At 46.2% G+C, this 24,302-nt stretch overlaps 1 protein-coding gene across 2 annotated transcripts in view; it reads right to left on the reverse strand.

Moving 5' to 3' along the window:
* Positions 1-24,302, reverse strand: part of LOC126541405 (probable G-protein coupled receptor 150) — an 89,502-nt gene that overhangs the window by 54,112 nt on the left and 11,088 nt on the right. The window contains exon 1 of one of the 2 annotated variants that reach the window (XM_055076615.1): positions 18,583-18,651. The exons of the other annotated variant lie outside the window; for it this stretch is intronic. The gene's annotated coding sequence lies outside the window, so the exon portion shown is untranslated. Of the gene's footprint in view, positions 1-18,582; positions 18,652-24,302 lie in introns of those variants that run through there. 2 annotated transcript variants of the gene reach the window in all.

The raw sequence follows: 24,302 nt of genomic DNA on the forward strand, positions 1-24,302 counted from the left end.
GTGGACAGGAACGCTTTGACCAACTTGGTCGAAGCCATTTCGGGCGCCGACACCCTTCAAGACTTGGCCGCGGAACTGCAGCTCGCGTGCCCGGAAGACATGTCTTTTTTAGCCAAAACACTCAAGAACTGGCGCCTGCGAAGAGTCAACTTTGCACGGGTTAAATGCTGCGAACGTTTTCTGCAGCCACGCACAGCCGCACTCCTGAGACAGCAACGTAGAAGAATAGTACAACCTTGGCTGTCGGCCATCGCGGAAAACTCATCCGTGCTGAAGTTGTCGATGAACTTGTCGGGATTTGGAACAGAGGGGTGTTGCGCCTTTCTTCGTGCAGTGGGACGCAACAGGTCGCTTGAATGTGTGTCGGTTTGTAATCTTCCGGCAGGGCACGGTCTCAGGGAGGCATGCAGCGTGATCCAGGATGGAGGAATGACACACAGAGTCATCATCGAGGAGCACCACTTAATTCCCGAAAACATCGCGGTGCTGCAAGACTGTACACTCTTAACGAGTGTAACCATCATCTCAAAAGAAATAACAGACAGGAACATTTTTTGGCGCGCATTCATAGTACTCTCCCGTTGCCATCACGTCGAGTCACTTTCCGTAAAAGACTACCTCGATGTAGCGGACGAGACTGTGATGATGGCCATGTGCGTCTACATAGCACAGTCACCAACACTCCGGAACCTCAGGCTTTCTCTCCAAGGCAGATTCTACGATTCATTGGCGCTTTACCCCAGGCGATTGGAGTGTCCCGTGATTGTGGCACTGTCTGCAAACTGCAGTTTGAGAAGTGTTAGTTTGCATATGCGCCTCAGCAATAGGGACTGCGAGTTGCTAGCGGAGACAGTCTCGATCAACCCGCTGATCAGCGAGCTTTCATTGCCGGTCAGTCGCCACGCCTTCAACGTCGCCTTCTTAACCTACCTGTGGCCGAGAATGTCGGGAAATAGCACCTTGCTTCGCCTCGAGGTCCCCAACGTCCCAGGTTACGAGACCCAGACGTGCGCCATACAGGACATCACAAGAAGGAACTACAGCACCTTCTGCCGAGCAGCGCGTTTCGTTAAAGGACACAGGGATCCGCGGTGTGCACGCGCTCTGGAGCTAGTCTCTGGTCACCCGAACTTCGTCGAGATGATCCAGGACAAAGCAAGAGTAGCCGCTGCCGAAGCAGCCGCGATGATCAGCCGAGCACGTAAGACCTACAATGGTCTCGACGAATTCATGCAGATGGCCGGCGTCGTTAAGCACGGAGTTGAATGCTTTTCCCGACACGACGGCAAGGCGCAGCTTGCAGACCTGAACGAGTATTGTTGGCTGGAAATACGGAAGTACCTTTGCCTCACGGATGTCAAGGACAACTAACTGATTGTGGCACATCGGCGGTTGCACTACGGGAAAGAATGACGTCTGTGACTCTCGTCTTTTGCAGCTGTAGGTGGTTCCTACAGCAACACTTACACGAACTTCTGCGTGAATGACACTCCACCGTGCAAGGCTTGCTTGGTGTCGACATGTGTGACAGTTAGGCAAGACGGTAAAAGCGAGAGGTAGCTTCTTACGGTGTTACGTTTACGTAAGCTGCCAATTTTTTCAACAAGTTCACCCCCTGTGCGATAAACCCTAATGGTCGGGCATAATGTTTGTGAAAGGAGGACTGCTGTATAGAACGGCTAAAGCGAAAAAACAGAGAACGGGGACTTTATGTGAACTCTTGAATGGGGCAACAGGTTCTCATTACTCTAACTCCCCTTCCTAAACACGCAGGAGTCAGCCCATTATTCTATCTTTCTCTCTATGTGTGCTGCAGTTTCACGATCCTATTCTCTACTGTTTGCCATAGAGTACTGCTGTGTTGCAATTAATATTTGATTCGGCTCGGCTGACTTACTAATTGTCGTGTCTAGGGCACGCTCGACCTAAGCGCAGTCTCAGACACACCAGTTGGCAGATGGAGGGCAAAATAACCCCCGTGTTTATTTCTGCCCTGGCTTGTATACCGGCAGCTCCTGATAAGGGTACGCGTGCCGCGTTAACACGTTTACGCAGAACCGTGTGCGCACAAGGCAAGGTGTGTGGTGTGTAGTGCTGTCATTTAACCAGTAACAGGAAGTCTGCATACACACGCAGTCGAGGGCCTGGGCTTTCGCGTGAAAGCTGCCTACGCTGCAGCATTGACGGTCTCCTCGAGTGTGGTGATGACGGTTGCGTCGGTCGCATGCCACGCCGCGACTGGTCTGCGAACGTTTGTTTTGTTCATAGTCTGTCTGTGTTTTCCCCTCACTTATTCCTTTATATTTCCTTTTATTTTGCCCGAACATGTTTCGCCGTTCGCACAAATTAGTCGCGTTTAGCCTGTGAGCGCTGGCTAGAAAGCGTCATTCATTCCTACAGTGCCCTTTTCTCACGCACAAGAGCTTGGTTTATTCTAGCACATTCCCGTATCTATAGTGTTGAAACGCAGGGCACAATAATTTTTGTCACCGCGACCTCGGTGCGTAACGAAGCAGTGACAAAAATAAAACGAGGGAAAAGAAAGAGAGTGCCAAAGGACTATTCAACCGAGCTAATTGGCTCATAGCGAAGACGATCATATCTTTCCGGCAGGGGACTTCCGATCGCGTATCGGCTCGCATTGCGTGGCCGATACGAGGCGCGGACGCGTTATATGGTTTTTTGCTTTTCGCGTGCACTTATGCATTTGTAGGAGCCTGCGCGAAAGTAAAAGTCAGTTGATAGCTCAGCGACTTCCTTGTCTCGCTCCCATTTGTCTCTGGTTTTAAGTTCCGCCGTTCATACTCGTCTTAAAGGGGGAACATCCATAGGAAGGTTCTCCGAGCCGTCTACGAATATCTCTGCGAAACAAAAATATTGCTTTGCTAATGTTCTTGTATTTTAATCATACTCTTTCACATCCCCACGTCTTATTGTTTCTGCGTCAAATTGTAATATTCAAACACCAAGAAACACGAATTCAAATAAAGAAGTAGTTAGAATCCGTGAGATTTTATTCACTGAACTGCTTCGGTTTCTCTTATTTTCCATGATCTATGTTCTCGACCTGGAAGAGCTAAAGCTCATGTACCAAGACCTTAATCTCCTGTAATTGGCATATGCGTCCGTTTTACACGCCCTGTTTACATATATATTTCCATTCACCTAGACCTGTGGCCCTTTTCCTGTCAGAAATAAACACCCGTTACTTTTTCTTTATAATTTCTTGTTTTTGCGAGGCCGCCTACTCTATTATTGACTTATATATTTTTTATATATTTCCTTCGTATATTTATTTCTCATTTTCTACCATTACTACTCGATTCGTCGCACGAATCTTGCAGTGGGATTACGCCAATTTTTCAAGAAAGTCACTATCAACATCATCCTGCTTACCACATTAGCCTACTGCCATTTTATTCGTTGCTTGCTCACCACAATGTGGCAGCCCCATATATGGAAGGACATCATAGGCGTCATCGTTGTCATCACAAATATCATCATCATCATCATCTTCCTCTTCATCATCATCATCATCATCGTCGTCATTATCATCATTAACAACAACAACAACACGCACTTCTCGCTCTTTTAGTGGCAGCGGGCCAGGCCGCATTTGGTGGCACGCTGCACATGTTGACAATAGGCTTGAATGCATTAGAGCCCCTGACACAGCCGCTGGATAAACAATAAAATAAAATAATAATAAAAAAAGTTGCGGCCTTTCACGTCAGTCCGCGCCGCAATGACGCGAATGTATCAGCCGTAGTTCCATTCTCGGCCGCCTGGCTGGGCCAAATGACTCTGGTTATCCGGGACGGGACGATATCGGTTTCCAAAGGCGACGGCGTTCGAAACGCGTTCCTCAAGCATTTTCTATGCCGATCTCGGAGAACAGTTCCTGATTGATGCGGCAGGCCGAACGTTTTCAAAACTTTTTTTTTAATCCAGCGGTACTGATTTTAGCCTGCAAGCTATCTCTCTCTTCCCCGCTTGAGGCGCGCATTCAGGCTCCTATAGTTGTTCTTAATGGCATGTTTCAACCATGGCCTCCAATATTTATTTATTTATTTATTTATTTATTTATTTATTTATACATACTGCAGCGCAATTTGCGCTATAGCAGGAGTGGGTTAAGAAAATGTACAAAAAAAAGCATTGGAGTATACAGCGGTATACACAAGTGAACACTTTTAAAGAGCACAGATAAAAAAGAAAATACACAGAAATACAAGTAAACACTTTTGCAAAAGAGCACTGGTGAAAGAATACATAAGTTATACAAATACAAATGCTGCCAGGCATACCCGTGCCTGATTATGCCCATACCTATACCCATGATTATGCATCTGGGATGGCGGTTGCAAAAATTTGGGATGAGCATGAGCGAATGGATCCAGGTAATGAATTCCAGTCTTCGATTGAGCGGGGAAAGAAGCTGAATTTGAACATGTTAGTACGTGCGTAGTAGGGTATCAAGTTTAGGTCATGATGTCTTCTCGTGGATGATCCCGGCGTGAAGTTAATGTAATTATCATTTGAGAGCCTAACTAAAGAATTGACTATGGAGTGCAAGAATTTTAATGAGTCGATACGGCGACGAGAAGAGAGCGTGTTTAGGTTCAAGGAAGAAAGTGCTGAAGAGGGCGAAAAGTCTCGATCGTAACGATGACATATAAATCGCACAGCTTTTTTCTGTATAGCCTCTAGTTTATTAATCTCCAACTGCTTATGCGGGCTCCAAACTACAGATGCATAATCAAGAACAGGGCGGATTAGAGATTTATACATTAGTAACTTTGTGTCTTTAGGAGATCGGGTTAGCGTTCGCCTCAAGTAACCTAACTTTTTTAGTGCTTTACTGCATATGTAGTCAATGTGTTTGGACCATGACATGTTATGCGTAAAAATTACACCAAGATACTTATACTCAGAAACCTTATCTACTGTACGGCCATTGGACGAGTAACTGAAAAGGGAGGGGGAAGATTTGTTGCAGAAAGACATCAGAACGGTTTTATTGAAATTAATGTTCATTTGCCAAGTGTTACACCAATCGCAAAACCTAGAAAACGACTCTTGAAGGCGATAATGATCATTAGAAGATTTAATCACTTCATATAAAACGTAGTCATCAGCATAGAGACGGATGTTAGAAGAGTAGTGAAGTGGCAAATCGTTTATGTATAATAAAAAAAGAAGTGGCCCAAGGACGGAACCTTGGGGCACGCCTGATGTCACATCAACAGTAGCGGAGTCAGTCGAACTGTAAGAGACGAACTGGGAGCGAAATGAGAGAAAGCTTAAAATCCAGTTAACCAAATGAGGATTATTCAGTACAGCATTAAGTTTAGCAATAAGTTTAGAATGTAAAACGGTGTCAAATGCCTTCGAGAAATCTATAAAAATTGCATCGACCTGGTTGCCTACGTCAAGGTTAAATGAAATGTCATGCGTGAACTCAACTAGCTGTGTTAACGTGCTAAAGCCGCGCCTAAACCCATGTTGCATGTTAGACAATAAATTATTTGATTCCAGAAAGAGCGTGATGTGCTTATGAATGATGTGTTCCAACATTTTGCATGACTGTGACGTCAGTGAAATTGGTCTGTAATTCGACAAACACTGCTTATCTCCAGATTTATAAAGAGGGAGCACTTTGGCTAACTTCCACGAAGAAGGTACAGTAGAGGATGATAAGGACTTTCTGAATATGACTGACAGATATTTTGATGACCACAACGAATAACGAACAAGGAACGCATTGTGTATCCCGTCCGGACCGGTGCATTTCTTAACATCCTGGTTTAATATAAGGTTGAGGACGCCTTCGCAGTTTATCTCAACGTCAGTGATTGCTTCAGAAGAAACTATAGTGGTAAGTGTCGGGATAAGGTTGTTATCGCAAACAAACACGGATTGGAAATACTTGTTGAAAGCATCGGATATCACCACCGGGTCGTTGGTGACGTCATTATTTATTCTGAAAGAAGTGGATGAAGCACCGCGAGGTAAAATAGAAGACCAAAATTTTCGTGGGTTAGTCCTTAACAAATTGTGCAGGCGAACGCGAAAAAAGAAATCCTTGGCATTTTGCAACATAAGATTGAGTTCTTTCTTTGCCTTAAGAAACCTATCCAATGCCATGGGATCAGTGCCTCTTCTGGAACGCCTTAACCTTCGAACGCGACGGGACAAATGCAAGATATCGCGAGTCATCCAAGGAATGTCAGAATTTTTTTTCTTAGTCTTAATGGGCACAAAACGTTCGATACATGATTTGACAAGACGCTCAAAGTAATTAGCAAGGCAGTTGACGTCCTGGTTGTCTGCAAGTGCACTAAACGTATCGAAATGATGAGATAAGGCATCAGTAATGGAGTTGTCGTCCGCACGAGTGAAATCAGGGAAACTAGTAAACGTGTAGGGGGATTTAGAAATTGGACAGGAAAGTGACACTAAAACGCCTCTATGGTCTGAAATACCATCGATTACGTCGCAAGAAAAGTCACGTTCGGCTAGGTTAGCGCTTAAAAAAACTAAGTCAAGGACGGAATTTAATCTGGTTGCGCTAGAAACAACCTGGGTGAGACCAAAGGACAAGGAAATGTTGATTAGTTCTTTACAAATAGCTGTGTCGCGACCGACTGCAGACAATGACGGCCAGTGGATGCCAGGGGCGTTGAAGTCACCCATACAGATAAAATTCGACGAAGCAATGTTGATCTCACTCATGAAGTTTGAAACAGCATGAAGAACATCAAGAGTAGAGCCGGGGGGACGATATATAACACTAATCACAATACGCCGATTGTGAAGGTAAATTTTACACCACACGGATTCTGTTTCTGGAGGAGAAGGCAAGACTGAGAATCGTATATCCGACCGGATAAGCAGTGCCACTCCACCACCAGTACCGCTAACTCTGTCTAAGCGCACGGCAACAAAACCGGGTGGAGTGAACTCAGATTCATAAATACCATTGTGCAGCCAAGTCTCAGTGATGCCGATAACATGGGGGGAATGAATAGATATAAGGGACAATAAATCAGGAAATTTTTTAACAATACTACGAGCGTTTATATTCAAGACAACAAGGTTCTCAAAATGACCAGGACGAATTCAGGAAGTGGATGGAAGGGAAGTCAAATGGCCAGACTCAGAAGAAACACGTTGAGCGGGTGCCATTACTAATGAGTTTGAACTGTCATCCCAGTTATAACGAACCCTGTTAATGAAAGCATGATCGTATCTCAACTTCACAACAGAACCGCTGTCCCGAAAAGAGGCTGATGCATTCCAGATTTTTTTCCGAATTAACCGAACCCTAGAAGAGAAGTCTTCTTTAATCACGAAATTTGAGCCCTTGAGTTTTGAAGCGTTCCTAAGAACCTCGGTTCTGTCGCTGAAGTTAGAAAGTTTAAGAATGACGGGACGAATGTAACCAGTGCGTGCTCTACCGAGCCTGTGGCAGCGCTCAATACGAGGGCAGCTAGTATTCAGGTGCTGAGTAAACACAGATGAAACTGCACTCATCAGGGTGGTAGCGTTTTCATCCATTACTTCAGAAATACCGTGTATTATCAGATTGTTTCTACGAGAATGGTTTTCAAGGCTATCATTTTTTAAGACCAAGTCCGTTACCTTAGTAGTCAAAGCATTTATTTCAGCGCGTAAACCACGCAGTAAACTAGAGTCTTTGGACATAGGAGTGGATTCTAGTGCATGAACACGTGACTCTAAAACATCAAAGCGACGCGCAACTGACTGTTGAAATGACTTAATTTCCGCAACATCTCGTGCCAACTGGGTCTGCCCCTCCAATAATTTAGAGAACATATCGGATACCGAAGGGTCGTTTTTATCATGGCTATCAAAGGAAGGGCGAGCATCGTCATTCTCATCGGGAGCAGAACCGGATGCACGCCTAGACTTAGACCGAGGGCCCGGGCCAGGGTTGATTTCCACATCTCCGCTTAATAGGAGACAACTTGCGCAATACAATGCATGCGAACAGCAAGATACAAGACGTTGTGGGCAAGGGAGCAGCAGCAGAAAGCGATCATCAGATCGGATACACTCGGCATCAGAATAGTAACATACCTGCATGAAGAGCAAGCAGCGATTAAACATGGTGCCGGTGCCGCTGCAGCCTAGCCCACTGAAGAGACGATCCACGCGCTGGACATTTATACCGTCGGCTGCTGACGTATATCGGACAACGCGTGCCGCCACTAGAGGAACATTCGCGGCATAGGAAAAATGTGAATGAACCTGCGATAGTATACAGTAGGGAGGTCGAAAGAGACCAGCCGTGGATGCTTAGTGGCTATGGTGTTGGACTGCTACGCATGAGGTCATGGGATCGAATCCCGTAACCTTGATACCTTCAGGTAGCATGTGTGGGTTTATTGACCCCTAGTTGCCTTCACCCAAAAAGATCTCGTACTCGTGACGCCTGCGGCAGAAAGGAGGTTCCACATCCGCCGCCATGGTGGCGGCGCTGGCTAGCACTCCCAGGGTTGGTTTCAGTATTAAAACATAAATACCCGAGAAAGTGGGCGGGAAGATGGCGCCGCGGTAGCTCAACCTTTAAGAGCATCGCACGCGTAATGCGAAGACGTGGAATCGTGCCCCACCTACGGCAAGTTGCTTTTTCATCCACTTTCTTTTTCATTAATTTGTCACTTGCTTAATTCAATTAGTAAGTACAAGTAATCTCCCCTATGTTCTTGCTGTTTCAGCGAGCACTTTCGAAAATTCTGAAAAGGTTGCCTGTGGCAGATAGCACAATTCTAGTTCATGAGCTTGTCTAGCTACTAGAAGCACCGCACGCTACTTGCACAAAAAATGATATGCATAATTGACCAATTAACAAAAACCATCAATTAACGTTTAACTAATTAACATTGTAATATTAACGTTGGCTATTGCAATTTGCAAATTCAGCCCGTGGAGTTCACAAGGCGGATCCACTTGCAACGAATTCTAAGCATGACACCAATTTTGAAATATTAGTTCGCCAACATTGCGGACAAATACATTGGCGTTCCAGTCACTTTTCTCCTTGAATGCATAAAACGGCGTTTTGTTAAGTAACTAAAACGCCAATTCATTTCTCCAATGTATGAATATGTCGAGTTGGCTACTGAACAAAACTTCGCACTGTGGTGAACCCTATTTAAGTCACATATCTGGTACCTCAACGACGGGCGGCGTAATGCTACCGCATTTCTCTCGCATCTACAGCTAAATCGCCGCTGAATTTTTACAGCGAAGCCGCACATGGCTAAGTCCTGTTGAAAAATGTGGCCGTGGGCAAGAGTCCCGTAGAATGGCAAAAAAATATATATATAGTCGGCCAACTGTTTCCGCGTGATATTATCATTCGCGGCGGTCGATCTGAATGTTATCATTTTATCGACCATGCTATGACGTATGGCCTTCATGGCCATATATAAAGCGTGGATGGTGGCGCTCCTTGGCTCCCATTGGAGGGTCGAAAAGTGTAATAAAGCGCAGTAGTGCGCCGAACAATCGCTGGCCTTAACGTCGATCTAGAGCACCCAGATGGCATGTGAATTGTATCTTTTCTGTTGGAAAGGTTTGGAATTGAGTGCTACATTGAGAGTCAATGATCCGACCACGAGTCAGCGGTCGTGTACAGATATAACCTTTGGCAAGAACGCTTCTAGCAGAGCAGTACAACCGATCGCGGTGTACCACAGCGACCACGAAGCTATGGTCATTGTGACAACGAATGAGACAAAAGAAAGACGATAACAACCACGAAGTAACGTGTAAGTGCCTTTGTTGAATCAGTACAGCAATAACCGTATAAATGAATATAGTCATCCAAATAAAGCTTCACTGGTCATCCTTCTTCACAGAGTGGAAGGGAACTAAAGTTTTTGCATTGCAGCTCAATATGCCCACGTATAAGGAAAAAAAAATGTACGTAGAATCTCCTCAGGGATATGCATAATCCCTGAGGATTATGCATCCCCTCATCCGAATGATGCGTATGCATTTCGTAGTAACGACGTGGCGGTGTGTGGTCGTGCGCTGGTGTGTTTGGTATAATTGCTAGAACGACCACGAAAGAATCGTGAAACGGAGAAGCGCGGTTTCAACACCGAACTGCTGAGTGAGACCTGCACGAGAAGACGTAGAAGAGGCGAGTAGAAGCAATGTTCACTCGTGTTATAGAGAGGCCGCCTTGGATGTGGACTTGGGGTGACATTGCGAGGGAGATGTAGAAAATGAAGGAAATGTTTGCAGCTTTCCCTGGAACGCCGTCATCGGGCGGCGTCGGCACGGCGTCGTTGCTCTTGTTTGTTGCGTTCGGCAGCGTGTCGCTGTAGTTCCCCGCTGTGCTCAGCGTCGTTCATTTCTCGGGTAATCTGTATTTACGCCGATACTTTGCCTTCCTACGTTTCCGTTCTTCCTCACTAAGCGGCTGCGGTCATCTTGGCACCGTTCCTCACAATGCGGCAGCGCTGCGGCGACACGAACTGTTGCGGAAGGCTGCGCCACGTGAACTGATGATGAAGGGGCGGCGCCAGGTGCGCTGATGACGTCCCGGTCCGAAGCCACGGCTTCTCCACAGTCTGGCACGTGCCTGATTGTACACGTCGCGTGGTCACAGAGACGCGCTCGTGCCACTCACTGCTCGAGCGATGGTCGTCGTCTTCTTCCACAGCTGCCTAGCTCTATCTTGAAAGCGATCGTCTTACCCGAAGGGACGGACGGGCAGCTTTCTCGTAGGGCAACCATATAAATCCTTACGAATTTAGAGAGGAGAAAAGTTCGCCGACTACTGCAGTATATATATACGAAGGAGGCTGATCGCTAATCGAGAGTTATAGCTCAGTGAGCCAGCGGGCCTGGCGTAGACGCCAGTGCGCATGTGCAGTACGACATGCGCAGTGGCGTCTACGCTGGCCCGCTGTGCCCGCTGTCCCGCTGTGCCCGCTGTCCCGCTGACTCGCTGAGCTATATAATATAATACCGCTGTGTGCGCGCTAACTTGTTGTACGTGCCAAATACGCTTGAGAAACATCAGTTATACCGTACCGACTAGGCCCGACGTTTAACTTTGCAGAAATTAACGATGCACTGAGTATTTCAGCCACTTTGTTTTCAATAGGCTGGAAACGTTTGTTGATTTTAAGGCGAAAGCCTTAAGTGACTCATGGGTTCAAGAATCCTATGTGTGGCGTTGTCGAAAAATTGACCGTCTGGTGCTACGGCTCCAAAATTCAATGGCACTAAAATTCACGGGAGTCGAACCCATGACCATTGGTGGCAGTCGAATACACGACCTTTGGTGTTATTAAGGCGAAGTTTATTAAGGTACAGGTACAGATAGAGTTAATTAAGGCACACGAACGCACAACCTTTGATGGGAGTCGAACCGTCGGCTTTTGCTGGGAGTTGAACCGACGACCTTTGGTGTTCATTAAGTCGAATGTAATTAATACACGCTTGATTAGGATGTATTTATTAAAGGCAATCGAACCCACGACCTTTGGTGGGAGAAAAGAAGTGATAGGAAATAACAATGCGTTCTAATATGAATGTCAAGTAATTTAAGGGATTACTGGTGTTGGAGTTGGGGTCGGGCATGAAATAAGTGGTAGCTGGCTCGTGCCGTCGTCCAACTCATTCACGCTGAGGACGTTGCTGAAGGGAGGGACTTGTTCTCAACGAGAACCAGGAATATGGGATTTATTTACAATATCTACATGAAGGGTGGAGAACGGTACCTTTCATCAGTCTCGCATGACTGAAAACGAAAGCGTACCGAACAGCCGACAACGGCTGCTTAAAACCACTCTGTCCTCCCTGGATCCCTAGGTGAGGGAAAACTGCCGTTCAACCTTCGACAAATGGGAGCGTCCAAAGTCATCGTAGTCAACCCGCCTTCGAGGGGGAGGGTTCGCACACTCACTTCCGCACATTGGTTTCACTGAACACACCGAGGTGAGAGGGTTCTCGTCGACAGGGGTCTTGACCCAAGAAGGCGCCTGTTGATCCCAGAGCTGACCCCGCAGCTAGCCGCCGCGTCTGCCATTGACTGTGGCGACTTTTGGGGCCCGTGAGAAAGCACCGCAAAACACCCTGTTCTAGGAGTTATCTTGCTCCAAGGAAACCGTGAAGGCGACAGCGAATCAACTAACACTCGGTCCGCCAAACGTGGCTAGATATGCCGGCGCCGTTGGGCTGTCGAGGAGGCGCATTGTTGTCTTTACAAAGCGAGTCGTCGCAGCGGGCTGGAAAGAGTTTGGAGGTCACTTCTCCGAACATCGCCAGCCCCCGCAGGCCGATCGTGACACTGGTGAGCACGCAGGCTTTCGTTTTCTTTAGTGTATAATAAAGTGACTGTGAACTTGTTTGTTTGTTTGTTTGTTTTACCAAATGGGGGCGGAGTAACGTGACGATTCTGTTCCGACATGCCCTTCTTCCTTGTGCGTTATCAGTGGTCTGAAAGACGATTCGGCCACGTGAACACCGAAATCGGCTGGCCGGAAACTGTGGATGATAGGAGAGGAATAGACTACATTACACATGCCCAGGGCTGCGGAACTGAAAATTAAGAAGGGCCAGAATGAACTCTCCAGTTAGTCACGTGAGCCAAACTTCATAGTAAAAAGCGTTGCCTGTCTTGCTTGCGGAAAGGCAGTCTGTTTTGTGCCCAGTCGTTACTGTTCTCAGTATGTTTAGAAATCTAGCGTCGGTCTTTAGAGACCTAAGGAGACTCTAATTCAGCCCTGTTTGTGGTAGCCGTCTATTAAATCAATTTCTGGGATAGATTTAACTGTTTACTTCTAACGTATATACAGATATGACTTCACAACGCAATAAATTTGAATCTACTTGCGCGTATGACTGCGAAAGTTAGAACAAACAAGAAATTTAACGTGGCGTAGCGCTGTGAACGACGTACAGCTGTAGCAAAAAAAAAAAAAAACGAAAAGATAAAATCCACCGTGAGATAGAACATGCTCCTCTCACTTTTCCGGACAAACAAATGAAGCCGTAGCAATTGGTTGTTTTGTCACGCTAACAGTGTAAAGGGGCAAGCGAAAAATTTTCTTCTGGCCACATTGTAATGTGGAAGCATTACGGTTCACCACTGAACGGTGGCTAGCAGCGGGGGATATGAGAATAGGAGTAAAGCACAGTAAGTAGGGAAAGGAAACGAGGATCGATAGTGTAGATATAGTACAAGCATGCTATAGACACTTTATAAAGTTCGCGACAAGGTAAACAGCGGAACCTTAGTTCGCGTGCCGCATACCTAACCGGTTTAGGCCAAATGCATTTTATCCATAAGCAGTACAAGAAGCGTAAACTTCATTTCAGGCCGCTCATCACTCTAATTGCTCAAATGTTTCAAAGCACTCTCTTCGACAGGCTTGGTCCAAAGCACGGCCGAAGGCGACTAAGTTGGAAATTAGAGTAATTCGTTATGATTAGGCAGACCTCCACTTTTACTTTGGGTATCAGAGAGACAATTTCCTGTGGTGCGGGTAAGCGACCGGAATCTCATTTGTGCCGCGGATCCAGTTTCCGCTCAATTGCTATACCGTTCGTCAGCGAGCAGCTTTCGTTTGTCAGCGTCCCGGAGTGCCGAGTGCAAGAGGAGGAGTTGTATAAATGAAGCGAGCTACAGCATCGCATGGATATCATCATCATCATCATCATCATCATCATTATCATCATCGTCGTCGTCGTCGTCATCATCATCATCATCATCAGCCTAGTTACGCCCACTGCAGGGCAAAGGCCTCTCCCATACTTCTCCAACTACCCTGGTCATGTACTAATTGTGGCCATGTTGTCCCTGCAAACGTCTTAATGTCATCCGCCCACCTAACTTTCTGCCGCCCCCTACTACGCTTCCCTTCCCTTGGAATCCAGTCCGTAACCCTTAATGACCATCGGTTATCTTCCCTCCTCATTACATGTCCGGCCCATGCCCATTTCTTTTTCTTGATTTAAACTAAGATGTCATTTATCCGCGTTTGTTCCCTCACCCAATCTGCTCTTTTCTTATCCCTTAACGTTACACCTATTATTCTTCTTTCCATGGCTCGTTGCGTCGTCCTCAATTTCAGCAGAACCCTTTTCGTAAGCCTCCAGGTTTCTGCCCCGTAGGTGAGTACTGGTAAGACACAGCTGTTATACACTTTCCTCTTGAGGGATAGTGGCAACCTACTGTTCATGATTTGAGAATGCCTGCCAAACGCACCCCAGCCTATTCTTATTCTTCTGGTTATTTCAGTCTCATGATCCGGATCCGTGGTCACTACCTGCCCTAAGTAGATGTATTCCCTTACCACTTCCAGTGCCTCGCTACTTATCGTAAACTGCTGTTCTCTTCCGAGACTGTTAAACATTAGTTTAGTTTTCTGTAGATTAATTTTCAGACCCACCCTTCTGCTTTGCCTCTCCAGGTCAGTGAGCATGCATTGCAATTGGTCTCCTGAGTTACTAAGCAATGCAATATCATCAGCGAATCGCAAGTTGCTAAGGTATTCTCCATCAACTTTTATCCCCAATTCTTCCCACTCCAGGTCTCTGAATACCTCCTGTAAACATGCTGTGAATAGCATTGGAGATATCGTATCTCCCTGTCTGACGCCTTTCTTTATTGGGATTTTGTTGCTTTCTTTGTGGAGGATTACGGTGGCTGTGGAACCGCAATAGATAGCTTCCAGTATCTTTACATATGGCTCATCTATACCCTGATTCCGTAGTGCCTCCATGACTGCTGAGGTTTCGACTGAATCAAATGCTTTTTCGTAATCAATGAAGGCTATATATAAGGGTTGGTTATATTCCGCACATTTCTCTATCACCTGATTGATAGTTTGAATATGGTCTATTGTTGAGTAGCCTTTGCGGAATCCTGCCTGGTGCTTTGGTTGACAGAAGTCTAAGGTATTCCTGATTCTATTTGCGATTACCTTAGTAAATACTTTGTAGGCAACGGACAGTAAGCTGATCGGTCTATAATTTTTCAAGTCTTTGGCGTCCCCTTTCTTATGGATTAGGATTATGTTAGCGTTCTTCCAAGATTCCGGTACGTTCGAGGTCATGAGGCATTGTGTATATAGGGCGGCCAACCTTTCTAGGACAGTGTTCCCACCATCCTTCAACAAATCTGCTGTTACCTGATCCTCCCCAGCTGCCTTCCCCCTTTGCATAGCTCCCAAGGCGTTCTTTACCTCTTCCGGTGTTACTTGTGGGATTTCAAGTTCCTCTAGACTATTCTCTCTCACCTTATCGTCGTGGGTGTTACTGGTACTGTATAAATCTCTATAAAACTCTTCAGCCACTTGAACTATCTCATCCATATTAGTAACGATATTGCCGGCTTTGTCTCTTAACGCACACATCTGCTTCTTGCCTATTCCTAGTTTCTTCTTTACTGCTTTTAGGCTTCCTCCGTTCCTGAGAGCCTGTTCAATTCTATCCATATTATAGTTCCTTATGTCCGCTGTCTTACGCTTGTTGATTAACTTAGAAACTTCTGCCAGTTCTATTCTAGCTGTAGGGTTAGAGGCTTTCATACATTGGCATGGATATAGCACTTCCAAATAAAGTGGTGCCGCATTTATAGCAAGCCAGATCCGAGGGAAAGACACAGCGAGAAAGCAAGGAGAGTGAGATCCCAACTGCTCGTTTTTCTCAGCTGCACTACTAATAGCGATCGGCGTTTCCAGTCACAATCAATCAATCAATCAATCAATCAATCAATCAATCAATCAATCAATCAATCAATCAATCAATCAATCAATCAATCAATCAATCAATAGATAGATAGATAGATCGATCGATCGATCGATCGATCAATCAATCAATCAATCAATCAATCAAATAATAGTCGGACAATCAATCAGTCAGTTAGTGAACCATTCAGTCAGTCAATCAATCAATCAATAAATCAACCACTCAATCAATCAACGAGTGCTCATTTGTTCCTCTCATTGGGATCTCCAAAATAATGCCAGCGATCAACTTGTTGCAAGATGACCAGTTTGCTAGCATTTTTTAATAGAAAAAAAAAAAAGCTTATGCAATCCAATATAAGCGACTTAAATCTCAACGTAATGCACGTCACACACCACACAGTTTCTGTGCACTGTGTACGAATTGAATAATCCGGATTCCTGGTTAGTCTCGTATAAGAAGGGGAACCGAAACGTTTTTGTGAGACACACAAATCTTACTGCTTTACTGAACACAATAATGTATGCCTTAGGTAATCGCTGAACGGAGCGTTTCACAGATCAGTCGCAAGTACGGCCTCGAGCTCACGTTGGCGTCACTGCCCAAGGAACTTGAAAGAACGATGACGTAAGGCAAAGTTGTTTTTTCCCCGAAGCGAAGAGACGCGCACTGCAGCGTTTACGTCAAACTTGGGGAAAACAATGACGCAATACACAGTTGTCGCATTGAGGCAAAGTGAAGTACGTTACAGCAATATGATATGCAAGCTGCGCACGGGCAAACAGCTGCAGGCATATCGGACAAAACAACGCTGCCTGTGCGGTAATTCATCTGACGGTGACGGGAGAAGCCCCGGAGCTCTTTCAGTAGAGTGTATCTCAAGCCTATACGCCACAGTATGTCGGTCGCTCAGGAGCAACAACATCAGGCGACCTAAACAAAGGCCGTCGCACCAAGTCCTCTGGGAAGAGAAGGGCAAGCTCGGCTGGGGCGGTTCGGTAATTAAAGATCCCTTTCGTCGTGCTCCAAAAAAAAGTTATCAGCCGCCTTGACAGGTCGCATCGTCCTTGCTTAAGGAGAGTAGTTAGCAGCAGTGAAGCTACCCAACGTGCAGACACCTTATAGACAGGTAGTTTGTCGTGAAATGTGTTTCGCACACTGCAATAGTTGAAGCCTGTTTCATGCATGATTGTTTACATGTTAACTCGACGATGTAGCAGAATGAAATGTTCCGCTTTCTTCATTGTGGCTGCATAATCAGTGAAATGGGGTCGGCTAAATGTAAACTCGCACATGAGCGATATTAGACAAGATTGGAAACTTTTTTTTTTTCTCACTTCACAACAAATGCATATGATCGACCCATCGACAATTTTTATTTCATCATAAGTTTTCTTGGTGTTATAGCCCTGTAAATCTAGAAACACGGTAACAACGTGAACCTGGCTCTTTTCCATGTACCAATATAATAGCTTTTACCACAAACCGCTAAAATATTTTAAAAATAAAACAAAAGATATATGAGCACGGAAATTGCACTACTTTGTAGATACATTTTAGAGATTATTAGAGGGAAGCATTCATTCACGTACTTCTAATAGATACACGTAAAGATGAACACTTTTTGACAGAGTGTGGAACCGAACCGCAACTGAACTGTTGCTTTAGCTGAACCGGTACTGAACCGAATCCTTATTTCCCCGCCATTTTGGGACGGAATCCGAACCGAAGTTTCTGGGAGGAACCGTTCCGAATCGGCTCGACACGCTATACAGAAGGCAATGTGGATGCTCGCCAGGACACGTGCCATGGAAACCGTTGAACAAAGGCTCGAAACCTCCCGTAGCCTAAAAACAATTTCCACGCCACAAGCAAGGCTCAAATAACCTACGATAACGTCAACTCGGTTGTGACGCTCGTTAGACTTAATTTTTGTGTATCCAAAAGTGCGCTTTATGCGATGAAACTTTTAGGCGCTTAACAAGCTCTCGCATATCTTTCTCCATCAAAGGGGCCGGAATAATTTTGTTGAGCTTTCTGTTCTGTTTTGTCGCTGTACGCAGTCGGCTTAACAGCAGTTGTATTCAACCTACTCACGAGGAAACAATGCGGCGTTGAAACACCTGACTTTCTTTTCGGTGCTGCTTAGGTGTGACATTACGATGCTTCATGCGACAATGACATTTAAAAAAGAAGGGAAGTAAAGCCCCCCCCCCTCCCCCCGTTGAATACACTGACCACATAGGTACGTGATGAAGAAGTAAATATTTTTATTTAGAACTCCAAAGAATTTTCTGTGGTGCGCTACTTTGCTCTACTTTATAAAGGTACTTGGAGTGAAAGCATACGATGGGTGCAGGTCGATGCAACTGCGAAATAAAACAACTAAACGAGGAGAAACGCAATCTCGGTAGCTGCCTATTGGGGGTGGTGCTACATCGTCATTAAATAATCGATCTACATTAACTACACAGCATGCTACAACATCGCAAAACAGCCTGTAATGTAATAGGCCCAAACACTTACGCAATGTTCTGGGGGTCCCGCGCGATGTGAGAATCGGTATAAGCGAAGCTTTCATTGGTGTTTGTGTAGCGAGTGTTTGAGTTAATGCGCCTAATATATTACGGGCTTTTCTGCAGTTGAAAAAACGGAACTGGTACGTGTGCGTCGTTAGGACTCTGTTGCAGGTTCTGCAGAATAGAACATCTTTTGTAAGGTAACTCCTGCCACACAGGACTGTATCGTAGCCAAACCTTAATATTTTAGTCCCTAACTTGTCTATTGATCTCAACGGGCGATGTGCACGCCAGTGTAAGGTAGCTTACAGCTGCAACTTACAGTGACGCGTGTGCCACGTCCCCTCTCACCTCCTCCACTGCCGCACAGGCCACGCACATCAGAAAAGCCTACAAAGGACAAGGACAAGAGCACTGAGAAGGATGTGGACACCGAAGCCTGGCCTCGTGGCGAAAACGGCAACCACCAGCAGAATCACTGCACGCTGATGGAAGTAGTCTACCCCCAGCATCCCCTGCCGGTTAATTGACTGAACAGGATCGGCAAATGGTTATGATGGCGAGATCATTAATTAATACGATTCGCATGCTACTGAACAAGCTGCAGACACCGACAGCTCAAAGCGTATTGCGAATACTGGATGTACTGAATCTAATACTTGCGAGCCTAATGTAAGCACCATGTAAGCACCATTTCGCACTGAAGTGCGACGATTTTTCACTTCAATACCAGAGGCTTGAAGTCCCGCATCTCGGATTTACGCCAATTTCTCCTGAAGAATCGGTTTCCTATACTTGTTATTTGCGAACCGAACGAACTAACTCCTTTCAGATCACCTGGTTACGAAGTTTTTGCTTCTTCCACATGCGAGGAACGAAGCAACGTTCTCATCTACATCCGCACGGTCTTGACCTATTTTTCGCATACGGTTCAGCCTCATGACTACAACCAATACGTAGGCCTCCGCGTCAGAAAGAACAAAGTGCCTTTCCCTCTTATTCGTTATTACATGTCCCCATCGAGGCACTTTGACATTGAGAGACTGAAATCTATATTAAAGGAAACTGATGGCCCCTGGATCATCACTGGAGACTTCAATGCGCATCACTTGCTTTGGGCAAGAGAGAGATAGATTTATTTACAAGATGGGAGAGAGGTCAACCTGAGCTATAACTTGCTCTGGCCTGCTACTCTACACTGGTGAAAAGGGACAGGGAGAAAAAGTGCTGATGAAGATGACGATGGTATGAGGAAAATATACGTATATACAAGTTCACAGAGTTGTGGCATCTCTAAAGCCGTGCGTCCAGCCCAGTGGCTTCGAGAATAGTTATGGTGGCGCTTCTTTTCAGGGCTGGCACCAAGATCAACTCAAGGGGAAGGAATGTTGTGTCGCTTCCCTCTGGTTATGGGCTCTGCATCATGAACGATGGTAGCCCAACGTATCTGCGGGGTCCTGCGTATAGCAGCTGCCTCGACTTGACCTTAGTGTCACGGAGCTTCACGTGAAGTGTTAAACGGTTTTGCGACATCGAGACTCACGGGAGTGATCACATTCTCACCTACCTAAAGATGAATGGGCTCACTCGGTATTTCTCCCGTGGTGTCTTGAAGAGCACTGACTGGAGTACGTTTACGTCATTATGGAAGAAGCGTGTCGGGGAGATTTCGCCTGCAACGTCGACCATGCCATCGCAGAAGCAATGAAAGCTGCCAAGTATTTATTATCACTGTTGTCAAACCGAACGGATTTCGACATTGAACTAGGGAGATTTCGTGTGATTCGACAGCGTGCACAGCGACTATACAGACGCATTAAATCAATTGATCATCTCAGAGACGCACGACGCATTCAGAAGAAAGTTCAGTGTCGCATAGACAAATTAGACGATGAGCGATGGAAGACATACTGTGAATCACTTGACCCTCGTAAGCCTCTTTCAGATATCTGGAGGACAATCCGTCGTCTTCGTTCATCCCCGCAACAACGGCACCCATTCGCAGCTTCTGCCTTCCATCTTGGCTAAGCTGAGCTTGGTGTAGCGGATGAATTCTGTGCGAGAGTCACTGGCGAGCCTGTCAACACCAACATTGATGTAAGTGACATTCATGCGGCTCAGGTACCAGAAATGGCGTGCTCTTTACCATGGAGGAACTCGAAGCTGCCCTGGCCGTTTCTAAACGATCATCCTCTCCAGACTCTGACGGCGTCACCTATGCTGCCCTGGGACACCTTAGACAAGAGACAAGACGATTGCTTCTGAGCAGTTTCAACAACTCATGGCATCGAGGTAGACTTTCCCGGCAATGGAAGGTAAGTCGGCTGGTACATTTTTTAAAGCCGCGAAACTCTCCGTTGGACTTGGTGGCATATCGCCCTATTACTCTCGTCAGCTGCATAGGAACTGTGATGGAAAGGATGGTCCTTGCAGGTCTAGAATGGTATCTCGAGCGTTAAAATATGTACCCCGCGTCCATGGTGGGATTTCGTCGGGGTCGTTCCTCAGTTGATGGCGTCATTGGCCTGATATCGTTTGTGCAACAGGAGAAAAGCCATAGGCGCATATCACTTGCGCTCTTTCTCGGTCTGAAAGGCGCGTATGACAACGTTGCACATGACTCCGTCATAAACTGCCTGGAGACTATCGGAATCGGCGGCCGCATGCTTCGCTGGTTATCGGACTACATAACTAGCCAGTCGTTTTTTGTACTAACAGTACACTTACTGTTAACAGTAACACTTACTGCGGCGTGTCTCAGGGAGGAGTATTGAGTTCCACGTTGTTCAATGTGATACTCATTGCACTAGCTGAAGTTTTACCTTAAAGAATCTACCTCTCGATATACGCAGATGACATCTGCCTTTGTATTTCTGTGGTCACTCGTCTTCAAGTTCGTGCGCGATTGCAGCTGGCAGCAACTTTGACATCAGCATACCTTCAACCACAAGGATTGACTGTATCGACCGAGAAATGGGCATTGATTGCATTCACACGTAAACCTATGACACCATACCCAGTCTCCATTAATTGACACACTATCACCTATGGAGAGAGCCATCGATTCTTGGGTGTAATAATCGACCGAAATCTTTCCTAGAGCACTCATTGCACGTACATGAAGAAAGAACAGTTTTCGTTTGCCCAGGCACTGAGATTCATGTACGGGAAAACATGGGGCACATCTGTACGCTCCATGCTTCAGTTGTGCATGGCTCTATTCCTAGGATATTTACGCTACAGCCTTCCAGTGTTGTCCAGTTGGTGCAAGTCAGATGTTCACTAATTGGAGAGATTACAGGGCCAAGCATTGCGCACATGTTCAGGTTTATCTCTCTGTGTATCAACAGCTGCAACAATCGTGCTCGCCAATGATCATTCCATTCAAATATACGTCGCTTTGGATTGCCTTAGGACGCATATCCTTCATCCTTCCCGCGTCCCCATCATCACTTGGCGTTCTTGCCATCGCGGAGACCTCGTGCAACACTTCCTCGTGCAACGTTTTCTGAAGTTATAATCACCCACACAGATTATCTTCCATTAGGATACATACCAGCAGGAAAGCCTTCATTACCCTTGTGGTATCTCTAACAGCCTCAGGTGATCCTAAGTATTCCGGGTGAAAAGAAGAAGGCAAATCACACAAAAATAGCTCTGAAACAGATGACGCTGCTATTAAACAATGAACCCACCGTGGTTGCTCGGCTGCTGAGCACGAAGTCGCGGGATTGAATCCCGGTCACGGCGGCCGCATTTCGATGGGGGCGAAATGTGAAAGCACCCGTGTACTTAGATTTAGGTGCACGTTAAAGAAACCAAGGTGGTCAAAATTTACAGAGTCCTCCACTACGACGTGCCTCATAATCAGAAAGTGGTTTTGGCACGTAAAATCACGTAATGAAAAAAAACAATAAGCAATGAGACATACGGGGACTGAATACACATGTATGCCGATGGTTCGGTCTCACCTACCAGCTCTTCAGGTGCCGTTGTCATTCCGGCTACGAAAAACAATGAAATTCAAACTGTTGCACATGACAACATCAACAGCGGCAGAGCTTGCGGCCCTGCGTGCTGCTGTGAAACCTATCCTGCAAGAGACACCTCAGAAAAGGGTCATATTTTGCGACTCTAAGGCAGCACTTCATGGTCTACATTTTGCGCTATATCATAAAACTCGTGGGCAGCTGACATATGAAACAAGAGAACATCACCATGAAGCTATCGCTAAAGGGCATGCAATTATATTCCAATGGCTACCTGGACCTACTGGCATTGCTGGTAATGTCTTCACCGACGAAGCCCACCGTTTGCCCATCTGCAAGCCCGACCAATTCCGATCCCCTTGTCCAGAACTGACGCTGCAAGAAAGCTTCATATTGCGGCTAAAGCTGTGACACACAAATACTGGTATTTTCCCAACCTTCCGAAGTGCCATCATCATAGGCTGGATGCATCCTTAAAGCTACAAGTGCCATCAGAAGTTTCCCGCTCTGAAGCGACAGGATTGTGTCGCATCCGGCTCGGGATGACATTTACGAAGGCCTACTCGTACCGCATTGGAATCGGGGATACGCCCATGTGCGACTCTTGTGGAACCACAGAAACGATTGAACAAATCCTGTGTATCAGCGTGAAGCTCTCCGGACAGCATTGAACCAGCTGGACTCTAGAACATTTTTGGTAGTGAAGATCCTTGGACCATGGCCATACGCGTCGATGGCAAAGAAAGCCACGAAAGCCCTGTTGAAATACCTCAAGTTGACAAGTCTTGGCAACCATGTGCAGACTCGGTGTGAACGTTCAGATAAGCGCGAAACTGTGCTCTTTCTCTATCTCCTCTCACTCTCTTCATCCACATACCCCTTTCCCCAGTGAAGGGTAGCGAAACGGACGTGCGTCTGGCTGACCTCCCTGCATTTCCTGTCGTCTCTCTCTCTCTTTCTCTCTCTCTCACAGTAGCAACTAGATGGAATGAAATGTGTTTTCAACTCAGTGGCCATTCTTACCTTCGAAAACGAATCCCAGTGCACCTCCGTGATTTGAGTCACAATGGATTCGGTTTCTTCCCTAATAAGAACTCCAGAGGTACGAGGTCTTTCCGAAATGGTCGTGCGTGTACGTTTAAGAAAATCATTTCGCAAGCTTCAAGCTTTGCAGTACTTCAATGTGGTCAACTTCAAAACACTCCCCATTATATATATAAAGTACGATCGCGGCTCAATCTCGCGCGCGCAAGCGAGAAAAGTGGGAAGGAAACGCGGTGTGTTCCGTCGCGCACGAGGCACCCGAGGGATGGGACAGGATGAGGGGGGGGGGGGGGAGGGTTTACAACGGCGGTTGATGAGTACGGCGCGGGCGGGCGCGCAATTTTGAAAGCAATCTGCGATGTGGCCAAAGCGCGTGGTAGTGCTGGCCTCATATTCAAAGCGATCTGCGATGTATACAAAGTTGGCCGACTGCTGGTAGCTTCGTATGCGCTGTGCTCTCGGCGCTTAGTTCGCGTTGAAGCCAGACGCAGCACGAAAGCCAATTCACCCACCGTGGTTGCTCCGTGGCTATGGTGTTGGGCTGCTGAACACGAGGTCGCGGGATCGAATCCCGGCCACGGCGGCCGCATTTCGATGGGGGCGAAATGCGAAAACACCAATGTACTTAGATTTAGGTGCACGTTAAAGTACCCCAGGTGGTCGAAATTTCTGGAGTCCTCCACTATGGCGTGCCTCATAATCATAAAGTGGTTTTGGCACGTAAAACCCCATAATTTATTTTTTTGGGGGGCCAATTCGCTCGCTGCTGCTGCCGCGCTTCCTCCCTCCAACGTTTTGTTTGACATAGAGTTTCCGCGGTCACCGAGTGCGATGTGTTCCTCTTTATCTGTGCACGTGGTTGGTAATTTAATTAGTACGTGACTGTTTACAAATTTATACAGGCCATAAAACTGCTATCCTTACTTTGTACAGCTGTATACTAATTTGCTATCGCAATCGATGCTACGCCTTTCAGGCGAAACTGTTAATTTTTTACACTGTCGTCACA

This window comes from Dermacentor andersoni, chromosome 2 (genome assembly GCF_023375885.2).
Source record: "Dermacentor andersoni chromosome 2, qqDerAnde1_hic_scaffold, whole genome shotgun sequence".
Classification (NCBI taxonomy): domain Eukaryota; kingdom Metazoa; phylum Arthropoda; class Arachnida; order Ixodida; family Ixodidae; genus Dermacentor; species Dermacentor andersoni.